The sequence below is a fragment of the Ambystoma mexicanum genome, chromosome 9 (genome assembly GCF_040938575.1).
Source record: "Ambystoma mexicanum isolate Mex_15411 chromosome 9, UKY_AmexF1_1, whole genome shotgun sequence".
Classification (NCBI taxonomy): Eukaryota; Metazoa; Chordata; class Amphibia; order Caudata; family Ambystomatidae; genus Ambystoma; species Ambystoma mexicanum.
The window spans coordinates 24707897-24721527 of NC_090931.1; positions in this window are offsets into that span (position 1 = coordinate 24707897).

A 13631-nucleotide genomic window follows, 5' to 3' on the forward strand; every position below is an offset into this window, starting at 1 on the left:
GCTGATCTTGTTTATGACCCACATGTGAGCTGATCTTGTCTATGAACCACATGTGAGCTGATCTTGTCTATGAGCCACATGTGAGCTGATCTTGTCTTTGACCCACATGTGGGCTGATCTTGTCTATGACCCACATGTGAGCGGACCTTGTCTATGGCCCGCGTGTGAGCTGTTCTTGTCTATCACCCACACGTGAGCTGATCTTGTCTATGACCCACACGTTAGCTGATCTTGTTTATGACCCACATGTGAGCTGATCCTGTTTATGTCCCACATGTGAGTTGAACTTGTCTTTGACCCACACGTGAGCTGATCTTGTCTATGATCCACATGTGAGCTGATCCTGTTTATGACCAACACATGAGCTGTTCTTGTCTTTGACACACAAGTGAGCTGATCATGTCTATGACCCACACGTGAGCTGATCTTGTCTTTGACCCACACGTGAGCTAATCTTGTCTACGACACATGCGTGAGCTGATCTTGTCTATGACCCACACGACGGCTGTTCTTGTCTATGACCCATGCATGAGCTGTTCTTGTCTATGACCCACACGTGAGCTGATCATGTCTATGACCCACGCGTGAGCTGATCTTGTTTATGACCCACATGTGAGCTGATCTTGTCTATGACCCACATGTGAGCTAAACATTTCTATGAACCACACGTGAGCTGATCTTGTCTATGAGCCACACGTGAGCTGATATTGTCTTTGAACCACACATGAACTGATGTTGTCTATGACCCACGCGTGAGCTGATCTTGTCTATGACTCATGCGTGAGCTGATCTTGTCTATGACCCACAGGTGAGCTGATCTTGTTTATGACCCACACGTGAGCTGATATTGTCTTTGAACCACACATGAACTGATGTTGTCTATGACCCACGCGTGAGCTGATCTTGTCTATGACTCACGCGTGAGCTGATCTTGTCTATGACCCACAGGTGAGCTGATCTTGTTTATGACCCACACGTGAGCTGATCTTGTCTATGACCCACACATGAGCAGATCTTGTCTATGACCCACGAGCGAGCTGTTCTTGTCTATGACCCACAAGTGAGCTGATCTTGTCTATGACCCACAAGTGAGCTAATCTTGTCTATGACCCATGCATGAGCTGAACTTGTCTATGACCCACACGTGAGCTGAACATGTCTATGAACCACACGTGAGCTGATCATGTCTATGAGCCACACGTGAGCTGATCTTGTCTTTGACCCACACGTGAGCTGATCTTGTCTATGACCCACGCATGAGCTGATCCTGTTTATGACCCACACGTGAGATGAGCTTTTCTTTGACCCACACATGAGCTGATCTTGTCTATGACCCACACGTGAGCTGATCATGTCTATGACCCATGCGTGAGCTGATCTTGTTTATGACCCACATGTGAGCTGATCTTGTCTATGACCCACATGTGAGCTGAACATTTCTATGAACCACACGTGAGCTGATCTTGTCTATGAGCCACAAGTGAGCTGATATTGTCTTTGAACCACACATGAACTGATGTTGTCTATGACCCACGCGTGAGCTGATCTTGTCTATGACTCACGCGTGAGCTGATCTTGTCTCTGACTCACGCGTGAGCTGATCTTGTCTATGACCCACAGGTGAGCTGATCTTGTTTATGACCCACACGTGAGCTGATCTTGTCTATGACCCACACATGAGTGGATCTTGTCTATGACCCACGAGCGAGCTGTTCTTGTCTATGACCCACAAGTGAGCTGATCTTGTCTATGACCCACAAGTGAGCTCATCTTGTCTATGACCCATGCATGAGCTGAACTTGTCTATGACCCACACGTGAGCTGAACATGTCTATGAACCACACGTGAGCTGATCATGTCTATGAGCCACACGTGAGCTGATCTTGTCTTTGACCCACACGTGAGCTGATCTTGTCTATGACCCACGCATGAGCTGATCCTGTTTATGACCCACACGTGAGATGAGCTTTTCTTTGACCCACACATGAGCTGATCTTGTCTATGACCCACACGTGAGCTGATCATGTCTATGACCCACGCGTGAGCTGATCTTGTTTATGACCCACATGTGAGCTGATCTTGTCTATGACCCACATGTGAGCTGAACATTTCTATGAACCACACTTGAGCTGATCTTGTCTATGAGCCACACGTGAGCTGATATTGTCTTTGAACCACACATGAACTGATCTTGTCTATGACCCACACGTGAGCTGATCTTGTCTATGACTCACGCCTGAGCTGATCTTTTCTATGGCTCATGCGTGAGCTGATCTTGTCTATGACCCACAGGTGAGCTATTCTTGTCTACAACCCACAAGTGAGCTGATCTTGTCTATGACCCACAAGTGAGCTGATCTTGTCTATGACCCATGCATGAGCTGATCTTGTCTATGACCCATGCATGAGCTGAACTTGTCTATGACCCACACGTGAGCTGAACATGTCTATGAACCACACGTGAGCTGATCATGTCTTTGACCCACACGTGAGCTGATCTTGTCTATGACCCACGCATGAGCTGATCCTGTTTATGACCCACACGTTAGATGAGCTTTTCTTTGACCCACATGTGAGCTGATCTTGTCTATGACCAATGCGTGAGCCGATCCTGTTTATGACCCACACGTGAGCTGATCTTGTCTTTAACCCACATGTGAGCTGATCCTGTCTATGAACAATGTGACAGCCAATCCTGTTTATGTCCCACATGTGAGTTGAACTTGTCTTTGACCCACACGTGAGATGATCTTGTCTATGACCCACGTGTGAGCTGATCTTGTTTATGACCCACATGTGAGCTGATCTTGTCTATGAACCACATGTGAGCTGATCTTGTCTATGAGCCACACGTGAGCTGATCTTGTCTTTGACCCACATGTGGGCTGATCTTGTCTATGACCCACATGTGAGCGGACCTTGTCTATGGCCCGCGTGTGAGCTGTTCTTGTCTATCACCCACACGTGAGCTGATCTTGTCTATGACCCACACGTGAGCTGATCTTGTTTATGACCCACATGTGAGCTGATCCTGTTTATGTCCCACATGTGAGTTGAACTTGTCTTTGACCCACACGTGAGCTGATCTTGTCTATGATCCACATGTGAGCTGATCCTGTTTATGACCAACACATGAGCTGTTCTTGTCTTTGACCCACAAGTGAGCTGATCATGTCTATGACCCACACGTGAGCTGATCTTGTCTTTGACCCACACGTGAGCTAATCTTGTCTACGACACATGCGTGAGCTGATCTTGTCTATGACCCACACGACGGCTGTTCTTGTCTATGACCCATGCATGAGCTGTTCTTGTCTATGACCCACACGTGAGCTGATCATGTCTATGACCCACGCGTGAGCTGATCTTGTTTATGACCCACATGTGAGCTGATCTTGTCTATGACCCACATGTGAGCTGAACATTTCTATGAACCACACGTGAGCTGATCTTGTCTATGAGCCACACGTGAGCTGATATTGTCTTTGAACCACACATGAACTGATGTTGTCTATGACCCACGCGTGAGCTGATCTTGTCTATGACTCACACGTGAGCTGATCTTGTCTATGACCCACAGGTGAGCTGATCTTGTTTATGACCCACACGTGAGCTGATCTTGTCTATGACCCACACATGAGCAGATCTTGTCTATGACCCACGAGCGAGCTGTTCTTGTCTATGACCCACAAGGGAGCTGATCTTGTCTATGACCCACAAGTGAGCTAATCTTGTCTATGACCTATGCATGAGCTGAACTTGTCTATGACCCACACGTGAGCTGAACATGTCTATGAACCACACGTGAGCTGATCATGTCTATGAGCCACACGTGAGCTGATCTTGTCTTTGACCCACACGTGAGCTGATCTTGTCTATGACCCACGCATGAGCTGATCCTGTTTATGACCCACACGTGAGATGAGCTTTTCTTTGACCCACACATGAGCTGATCTTGTCTATAACCCACACGTGAGCTGATCATGTCTATGACCCATGCGTGAGCTGATCTTGTTTATGACCAACATGTGAGCTGATCTTGTCTATGACCCACATGTGAGCTGATCATTTCTATGAACCACACGTGAGCTGATCTTGTCTATGAGCCACAAGTGAGCTGATATTGTCTTTGAACCACACATGAACTGATGTTGTCTATGACCCACGCGTGAGCTGATCTTGTCTATGACTCATGCGTGAGCTGATCTTGTCTCTGACTCACGCGTGAGCTGATCTTGTCTATGACCCACAGGTGAGCTGATCTTGTTTATGACCCACACGTGAGCTGATCTTGTCTATGACCCACACATGAGTGGATCTTGTCTATGACCCACGAGCGAGCTGAACATGTCTATGAACCACACGTGAGCTGATCATGTCTATGAGCCACACGTGAGCTGATCTTGTCTTTGACCCACACGTGAGCTGATCTTGTCTATGACCCACGCATGAGCTGATCCTGTTTATGACCCACACGTGAGATGAGCTTTTCTTTGACCCACACATGAGCTGATCTTGACTATGACCCACACGTGAGCTGATCATGTCTATGACCCACGCGTGAGCTGATCTTGTTTATGACCCACATGTGAGCTGATCTTGTCTATGACCCACATGTGAGCTGAACATTTCTATGAACCACACTTGAGCTGATCTTGTCTATGAGCCACACGTGAGCTGATATTGTCTTTGAACCACACATGAACTGATCTTGTCTATGACCCACACGTGAGCTGATCTTGTCTATGACTCACGCGTGAGCTGATCTTTTCTATGGCTCATGCGTGAGCTGATCTTGTCTATGACCCACAGGTGAGCTGATCTTGTTTATGACCCACACGTGAGCTGATCTTGTCTATGACCCACACATGAGAGGATCTTGTCTATGACCCACGAGCAAGCTGTTCTTGTCTACAACCCACAAGTGAGCTGATATTGTCTATGACCCACAAGTGAGCTGATCTTGTCTATGACCCATGCATGAGCTGATCTTGCCTATGACCCATGCATGAGCTGAACTTGTCTATGACCCACACGTGAGCTGAACATGTCTATGAACCACACGTGAGCTGATCATGTCTTTGACCCACGCATGAGCTGATCCTGTTTATGACCCACACGTTAGATGAGCTTTTCTTTGACCCACATGTGAGCTGATCTTGTCTATGACCAATGCGTGAGCCGATCCTGTTTATGACCCACACGTGAGCTGATCTTGTCTTTAACCCACATGTGAGCTGATCCTGTCTATGAACAATGTGACAGCCAATCCTGTTTATGTCCCACATGTGAGTTGAACTTGTCTTTGACCCACACGTGAGATGATCTTGTCTATGACCCACGTGTGAGCTGATCTTGTCTTTGACCCACATGTGGGCTGATCTTGTCTATGACCCACATGTGAGCGGACCTTGTCTATGGCCCGCGTGTGAGCTGTTCTTGTCTATCACCTACACGTGAGCTGATCTTGTCTATGACCCACACGTGAGCTGATCTTGTTTATGACCCACATGTGAGCTGATCCTGTTTATGTCCCACATGTGAGTTGAACTTGTCTTTGACCCACACGTGAGCTGATCTTGTCTATGATCCACATGTGAGCTGATCCTGTTTATGACCAACACATGAGCTGTTCTTGTCTTTGACCCACAAGTGAGCTGATCATGTCTATGACCCACACGTGAGCTGATCTTGTCTTTGACCCACACGTGAGCTAATCTTGTCTACGACACATGCGTGAGCTGATCTTGTCTATGACCCACACGACGGCTGTTCTTGTCTATGACCCATGCATGAGCTGTTCTTGTCTATGACCCACACGTGAGCTGATCATGTCTATGACCCACGCGTGAGCTGATCTTGTTTATGACCCACATGTGAGCTGATCTTGTCTATGACCCACATGTGAGCTGAACATTTCTATGAACCACACGTGAGCTGATCTTGTCTATGAGCCACACGTGAGCTGATATTGTCTTTGAACCACACATGAACTGATGTTGTCTATGACCCACGCGTGAGCTGATCTTGTCTATGACTCACGCGTGAGCTGATCTTGTCTCTGACTCACGCGTGAGCTGATCTTGTCTATGACCCACAGGTGAGCTGATCTTGTTTATGACCCACACGTGAGCTGATCTTGTCTATGACCCACACATGAGTGGATCTTGTCTATGACCCACGAGCGAGCTGAACATGTCTATGAACCACACGTGAGCTGATCATGTCTATGAGCCACACGTGAGCTGATCTTGTCTTTGACCCACACGTGAGCTGATCTTGTCTATGACCCACGCATGAGCTGATCCTGTTTATGACCCACATGTGAGATGAGCTTTTCTTTGACCCACACATGAGCTGATCTTGACTATGACCCACACGTGAGCTGATCATGTCTATGACCCACGCGTGAGCTGATCTTGTTTATGACCCACATGTGAGCTGATCTTGTCTATGACCCACATGTGAGCTGAACATTTCTATGAACCACACTTGAGCTGATCTTGTCTATGAGCCACACGTGAGCTGATATTGTCTTTGAACCACACATGAACTGATCTTGTCTATGACCCACACGTGAGCTGATCTTGTTTATGACTCACGCGTGAGCGGATCTTTTCTATGGCTCATGCGTGAGCTGGTCTTGTCTATGACCCACAGGTGAGCTGATCTTGTTTATGACCCACACGTGAGCTGATATTGTCTATGACCCACACATGAGAGGATCTTGTCTATGACCCACGAGCAAGCTGTTCTTGTCTACAACCCACAAGTGAGCTGAGCTTGTCTATGACCCACAAGTGAGCTGATCTTGTCTATGACCCATGCATGAGCTGATCTTGCCTATGACCCATGCATGAGCTGAACTTGTCTATGACCCACACGTGAGCTGAACATGTCTATGAACCACACGTGAGCTGATCATGTCTTTGACCCACACGTGAGCTGATCTTGTCTATGACCCACGCACGAGCTGATCCTGTTTATGACCCACACGTTAGATGAGCATTTCTTTGACCCACATGTGAGCTGATCTTGTCTATGACCAATGCGTGAGCCGATCCTGTTTATGACCCACACGTGAGCTGATCTTGTCTTTAACCCACATGTGAGCTGATCCTGTCTATGAACAATGTGACAGCCAATCCTGTTTATGTCCCACATGCGAGTTGAACTTGTCTTTGACCCACACGTGAGATGATCTTGTCTATGACCCACGTGTGAGCTGATCTTGTCTTTGACCCACATGTGGGCTGATCTTGTCTATGACCCACATGTGAGCGGACCTTGTCTATGGCCCGCGTGTGAGCTGTTCTTGTCTATCACCTACACGTGAGCTGATCTTGTCTATGACCCACACGTGAGCTGATCTTGTTTATGACCCACATGTGAGCTGATCCTGTTTATGTCCCACATGTGAGTTGAACTTGTCTTTGACCCACACGTGAGCTGATCTTGTCTATGATCCACATGTGAGCTGATCCTGTTTATGACCAACACATGAGCTGTTCTTGTCTTTGACCCACAAGTGAGCTGATCATGTCTATGACCCACACGTGAGCTGATCTTGTCTACGACACATGCGTGAGCTGATCTTGTCTATGACCCACACGACGGCTGTTCTTGTCTATGACCCATGCATGAGCTGTTCTTGTCTATGACCCACACGTGAGCTGATCATGTCTATGACCCACGCGTGAGCTGATCTTGTTTATGACCCACATGTGAGCTGAACATTTCTATGAACCACACGTGAGCTGATCTTGTCTATGAGCCACACGTGAGCTGATATTGTCTTTGAACCACACATGAACTGATGTTGTCTATGACCCACGCGTGAGCTGATCTTGTCTATGACTCACGCGTGAGCTGATCTTGTCTATGACCCACAGGTGAGCTGACCTTGTTTATGACCCACACGTGAGCTGATCTTGTCTATGACCCACACATGAGCAGATCTTGTCTATGACCCACGAGCGAGCTGTTCTTGTCTATGACCCACAAGTGAGCTGATCTTGTCTATGACCCACAAGTGAGCTAATCTTGTCTATGACCCATGCATGAGCTGAACTTGTCTATGACCCACACGTGAGCTGAACATGTCTATGAACCACACGTGAGCTGATCATGTCTATGAGCCACACGTGAGCTGATCTTGTCTTTGACCCACACGTGAGCTGATCTTGTCTATGACCCACGCATGAGCTGATCCTGTTTATGACCCACACGTGAGATGAGCTTTTCTTTGACCCACACATGAGCTGATCTTGTCTATGACCCACACGTGAGCTGATCATGTCTATGACCCATGCGTGAGCTGATCTTGTTTATGACCAACATGTGAGCTGATCTTGTCTATGACCCACATGTGAGCTGAACATTTCTATGAACCACACTTGAGCTGATCTTGTCTATGAGCCACAAGTGAGCTGATATTGTCTTTGAACCACACATGAACTGATGTTGTCTATGACCCACGCGTGAGCTGATCTTGTCTATGACTCACGCGTGAGCTGATCTTGTCTCTGACTCACGCGTGAGCTGATCTTGTCTATGACCCACAGGTGAGCTGATCTTGTTTATGACCCACACGTGAACTGATCTTTTCTATGACCCACACATGAGTGGATCTTGTCTATGACCCACGAGCGAGCTGAACATGTCTATGAACCACACGTGAGCTGATCATGTCTATGAGCCACACGTGAGCTGATCTTGTCTTTGACCCACACGTGAGCTGATCTTGTCTATGACCCACAAGTGAGCTCATCTTGTCTATGACCCATGCATGAGCTGATCTTTTCTATGGCTCATGCGTGAGCTGATCTTGTCTATGACCCACAGGTGAGCTGATCTTGTTTATGACCCACACGTGAGCTGATCTTGTCTATGACCCAAACATGAGAGGATCTTGTCTATGACCCACGAGCAAGCTGTTCTTGTCTACGACCCACAAGTGAGCTGATCTTGTCTATGACCCACAAGTGAGCTGATCTTGTCTATGACCCATGCATGAGCTGATCTTGTCTATGACCCATGCATGAGCTGAACTTGTCTATGACCCACACGTGAGCTGAACATGTCTATGAACCACACGTGAGCTGATCATGTCTTTGACCCACACGTGAGCTGATCTTGTCTATGACCCACGCATGAGCTGATCCTGTTTATGACCCACACGTTAGATGAGCTTTTCTTTGACCCACATGTGAGCTGATCTTGTCTATGACCAATGCGTGAGCCGATCCTGTTTATGACCCACACGTGAGCTGATCTTGTCTTTAACCCACATGTGAGCTGATCCTGTCTATGAACAATGTGACAGCCAATCCTGTTTATGACCCACACGTGAGCTGATATTGTCTTTAACCCACATGTGAGCTGATCTTGTCTATGACCCACGCATAAGCTATCCTGTCTTTGACCCACCCGTGAGATTATCTAGTCTATGACCCAGGCATGAGCTGATACTGTTCATGACCCACACATGAGCTGATCCTGTTTATGACCCACACATGAGCTGATCTTGTCTATGACCCACACGTGAGCTGATCTTGTCTATGACCCATGCGTGAGCTAATCTTGTCTATGACCCACGTGTGAGCTGATCGTGTCTATGACCCATGCGTGAGCTAATCTTGTCTATGACCCACGTGTGAGCTGATCGTGTCTATGACCCATATGTGAGCTGATTTTGTCTATGACACACTTGTGAACTTATCTTGAGCTGATCTTGTCTATGACACACACGTGAGCTGATCTTGTCTATGACCCACACGTGAGCTGATCTTGTGTTTGACCCGCACTTGAGCTGATCTTGTCTATGACCCACGCATAAGCTATCCTGTCTTTGACCCACCCGTGAGATTATCTAGTCTATGACCCAGGCATGAGCTGATACTGTTCATGACCCACACATGAGCTGATCCTGTTTATGACCCACACATGAGCTGATCTTGTCTATGACCCACACGTGAGCTGATCTTGTCTATGACCCATGCGTGAGCTAATCTTGTCTATGACCCACGTGTGAGCTGATCGTGTCTATGACCCATGCGTGAGCTAATCTTGTCTATGACCCACGTGTGAGCTGATCGTGTCTATGACCCATATGTGAGCTGATTTTGTCTATGACACACTTGTGAACTTATCTTGAGCTGATCTTGTCTATGACACACACGTGAGCTGATCTTGTCTATGACCCACACGTGAGCTGATCTTGTGTTTGACCCGCACTTGAGCTGATCTTGTCTATGACCCACACTTGAGCTGATCTTGTCTATGACCCAAGCGTGAGCTGATCCTGTTTATGACCCACACGTGAGCTGATCTTATCTTTGACCCGCACGTGGGCTGATCTTGTCTATGACCCACGCATGAGCTGATTCAGCTAATGACCCACACGTGAGCTGTTCTTGTCTTTGACCCACACGTGAGCTGATCTTTTCAATGAGCCACAAGTGAGCTGATCTTGTCTTTGACTCACACATGAGCTGATATTGTTTATGACCCATGCGTGAGCTGATCTTGCCAATGGCCATGCGTGAGTTGATCTTGTCTATGACACAGGCATGAGCTAATCTTGTCTATGACTCACGCGTGAGCTGATCTTGTCTATGACCCAGGCGTGAGCTGATCTTGTCTATGACACACGCGTGAACTGATCTTGTCTATGACCCACACATGAGCTGATCTTGTCTATGACCCATGCGTGAGCTGATCTTTACTATGAGCCACACATGAGACGATCCTGTCTATGACACACGCGTGAGCTGTTCTTGTCTATGACCCAGATGTGAGCTGATCTTGTTTATGTCCCACACGTGAGCTGGTCTTGTCTATGACCCACATGTGAGCGGATCTTGTCTATGGCCCGCGTGTGAGCTGTTCTTGTCTATGACCCACACGTAAGCTGATCTTGTCTATGACCCACGCGTGAGCTGATCTTGTTTATGACCCACATGTGAGCTGATCTTGTCTATGACCCACACGTGAGCTGGACATGTCTATGAACCACATGTGAGCTGATCTTGTCTATGAGCCACACATGAGATGATCCTGTCTATGACACATGCGTGAGCTGTCCTTGTCTATGACCCAGATGGGAGCTGATCTTGTTTATGTCCCACACGTGAGCTGGTCTTGTCTATGACTCACATGTGAGCGGATCTTGTCTATGGCCCGCGTGTGAGCTGTTCTTGTCTATGACCCACACGTAAGCTGATCTTGTCTATGACCCACGCGTGAGCTGATCTTGTTTATGACCCACATGTGAGCTGATCTTGTCTATGACCCACATGTGAGCTGATCCTGTTTATGTATCACATGTGAGTTGAACTTGTGTTTGACCCACACGTGAGATGATCTTGTCTATGACCCACGCGTGAGCTGATCTTGTTTATGACCCACATGTGAGCTGATCTTGTCTATGACCCACACATGAGCTGAACATGTCTATGAACCACATGTGAGCTGATCTTGTCTATGAGCCACACGTGAGCTGATCTTGTCTTTGACCCACATGTGGGCTGATCTTGTCTATGACCCACATGTGAGCGGATCTTGTCTATGGCCCGCGTGTGAGCTGTTCTTGTCTATCACCCACACGTGAGCTGATCTTGTCTATGACCCACGCGTGAGCTGATCTTGTTTATGACCCACATGTGAGCTGATCCTGTTCATGTCCCACATGTGAGTTGAACTTGTCTTTGACCCACACATGAGCTGATCTTGTCTATGATCCACATGTGAGCTAATCCTGTTTATGACCAACACATGAGCTGTTCTTGTCTTTGACCAACACGTGAGCTGATCATGTCTATGACCCACACGTGAGCTGATCTTGTCTTTGACCCACACGTGAGCTAATCTTGTCTACGACACAAGCGTGAGCTGATCTTGTCTATGACCCACACGACGGCTGTTCTTGTCTATGACCCACGCATGAGCTGTTCTTGTCTATGACCCACACGTGAGCTGATCATGTCTATGACCCACACGTGAGCTGATCTTGTTTATGACCCACATGTGAGCTGATCTTGTCTATGACCCACATGTGAGCTGAACATTTCTATGAACCACACGTGAGCTGATCTTGTCTATGAGCCACACGTGAGCTGATATTGTCTTTGAACCACACATGAACTGATGTTGTCTATGACCCACGCGTGAGCTGATCTTGTCTATGACTCACGCGTGAGCTGATCTTGTCTATGACTCACGCGTGCGCTGATCTTATCTATGACCCACAGGTGAGCTGATCTTGTTTATGACCCACACGTGAGCTGATCTTGTCTATGACCCACACATGAGCGGATCTTGTCTATGACCCACGAGCGAGCTGTTCTTGTCTATGACCCACAAGTGAGCTGATCTTGTCTATGACCCACAATGAGCTGATCTTGTCTATGACCCATGCATGAGCTGAACTTGTCTATGACCCACACGTGAGCTGAACATGTCTATGAACCACACGTGAGCTGATCATGTCTATGAGCCACACGTGAGCTGATCTTGTCTTTGACCCACACGTGAGCTGATCTTGTCTATGACCCACGCATGAGCTGATCCTGTTTATGACCCACACGTGAGATGAGCTTTTCTTTGACCCACACATGAGCTGATCTTGTCTATGACCCACACGTGAGCTGATCATGTCTATGACCCACGCGTGAGCTGATCTTGTTTATGACCCACATGTGAGCTGATCTTGTCTATGACCCACATGTGAGCTGAATATTTCTATGAACCACACGTGAGTTGATCTTGTCTATGAGCCACACGTGAGCTGATATTGTCTTTGAACCACACATGAACTGATCTTGTCTATGACCCACGCGTGAGCTGATCTTGTCTATGACTCACGCGTGAGCTGATCTTGTCTATGACCCACAGGTGAGCTGATCTTGTTTATGACCCACACGTAAGCTGATCTTGTCTATGACCCACACATGAGAGGATCTTGTCTATGACCCACGAGTGAGCTGTTCTTGTCTACGACCCACAAGTGAGCTGATCTTGTCTATGACCCACAAGTGAGCTGATCTTGTCTATGACCCATGCATGAGCTGAACTTGTCTATGACCCACACGTGAGCTGAACATGTCTATGAACCACACATGAGCTGATCATGACTATGAGCCACACGTGAGCTGATCTTGTCTTTGACCCACACGTGAGCTGATCTTGTCTATGACCCGCGCATGAGCTGATCCTGTTTATGACCCACACGTGAGATGAGCTTTTCTTTGACCCACACGTGAGCTGATCTTGTCTATGACCAATGCTTGAGCCGATCCTGTTTATAACCCACACGTGAGCTGATCTTGTCTTTAACCCACATGTGAGCTGATCCTGTCTATGAACAATGTGACAGCCAATCCTGTTTATGACCCACACGTGAGCTGATCTTGTCTTTAACCCACATGTGAACTGATCTTGAGCTGATCTTGTCTATGACCCCCACTTGAGCTGATATTGTCTTTGACCCGCACATGAGCTGATCTTGTCTATGACCCACGCATGAGCTGATACTGTTTATGACCCACATGTGAGCTGTTTGTGTCTTTGACCCACATGTGAGCTGATCTTGTCTATGAGCCACAAGTGAGCTGATCGTGTCTATGACACAC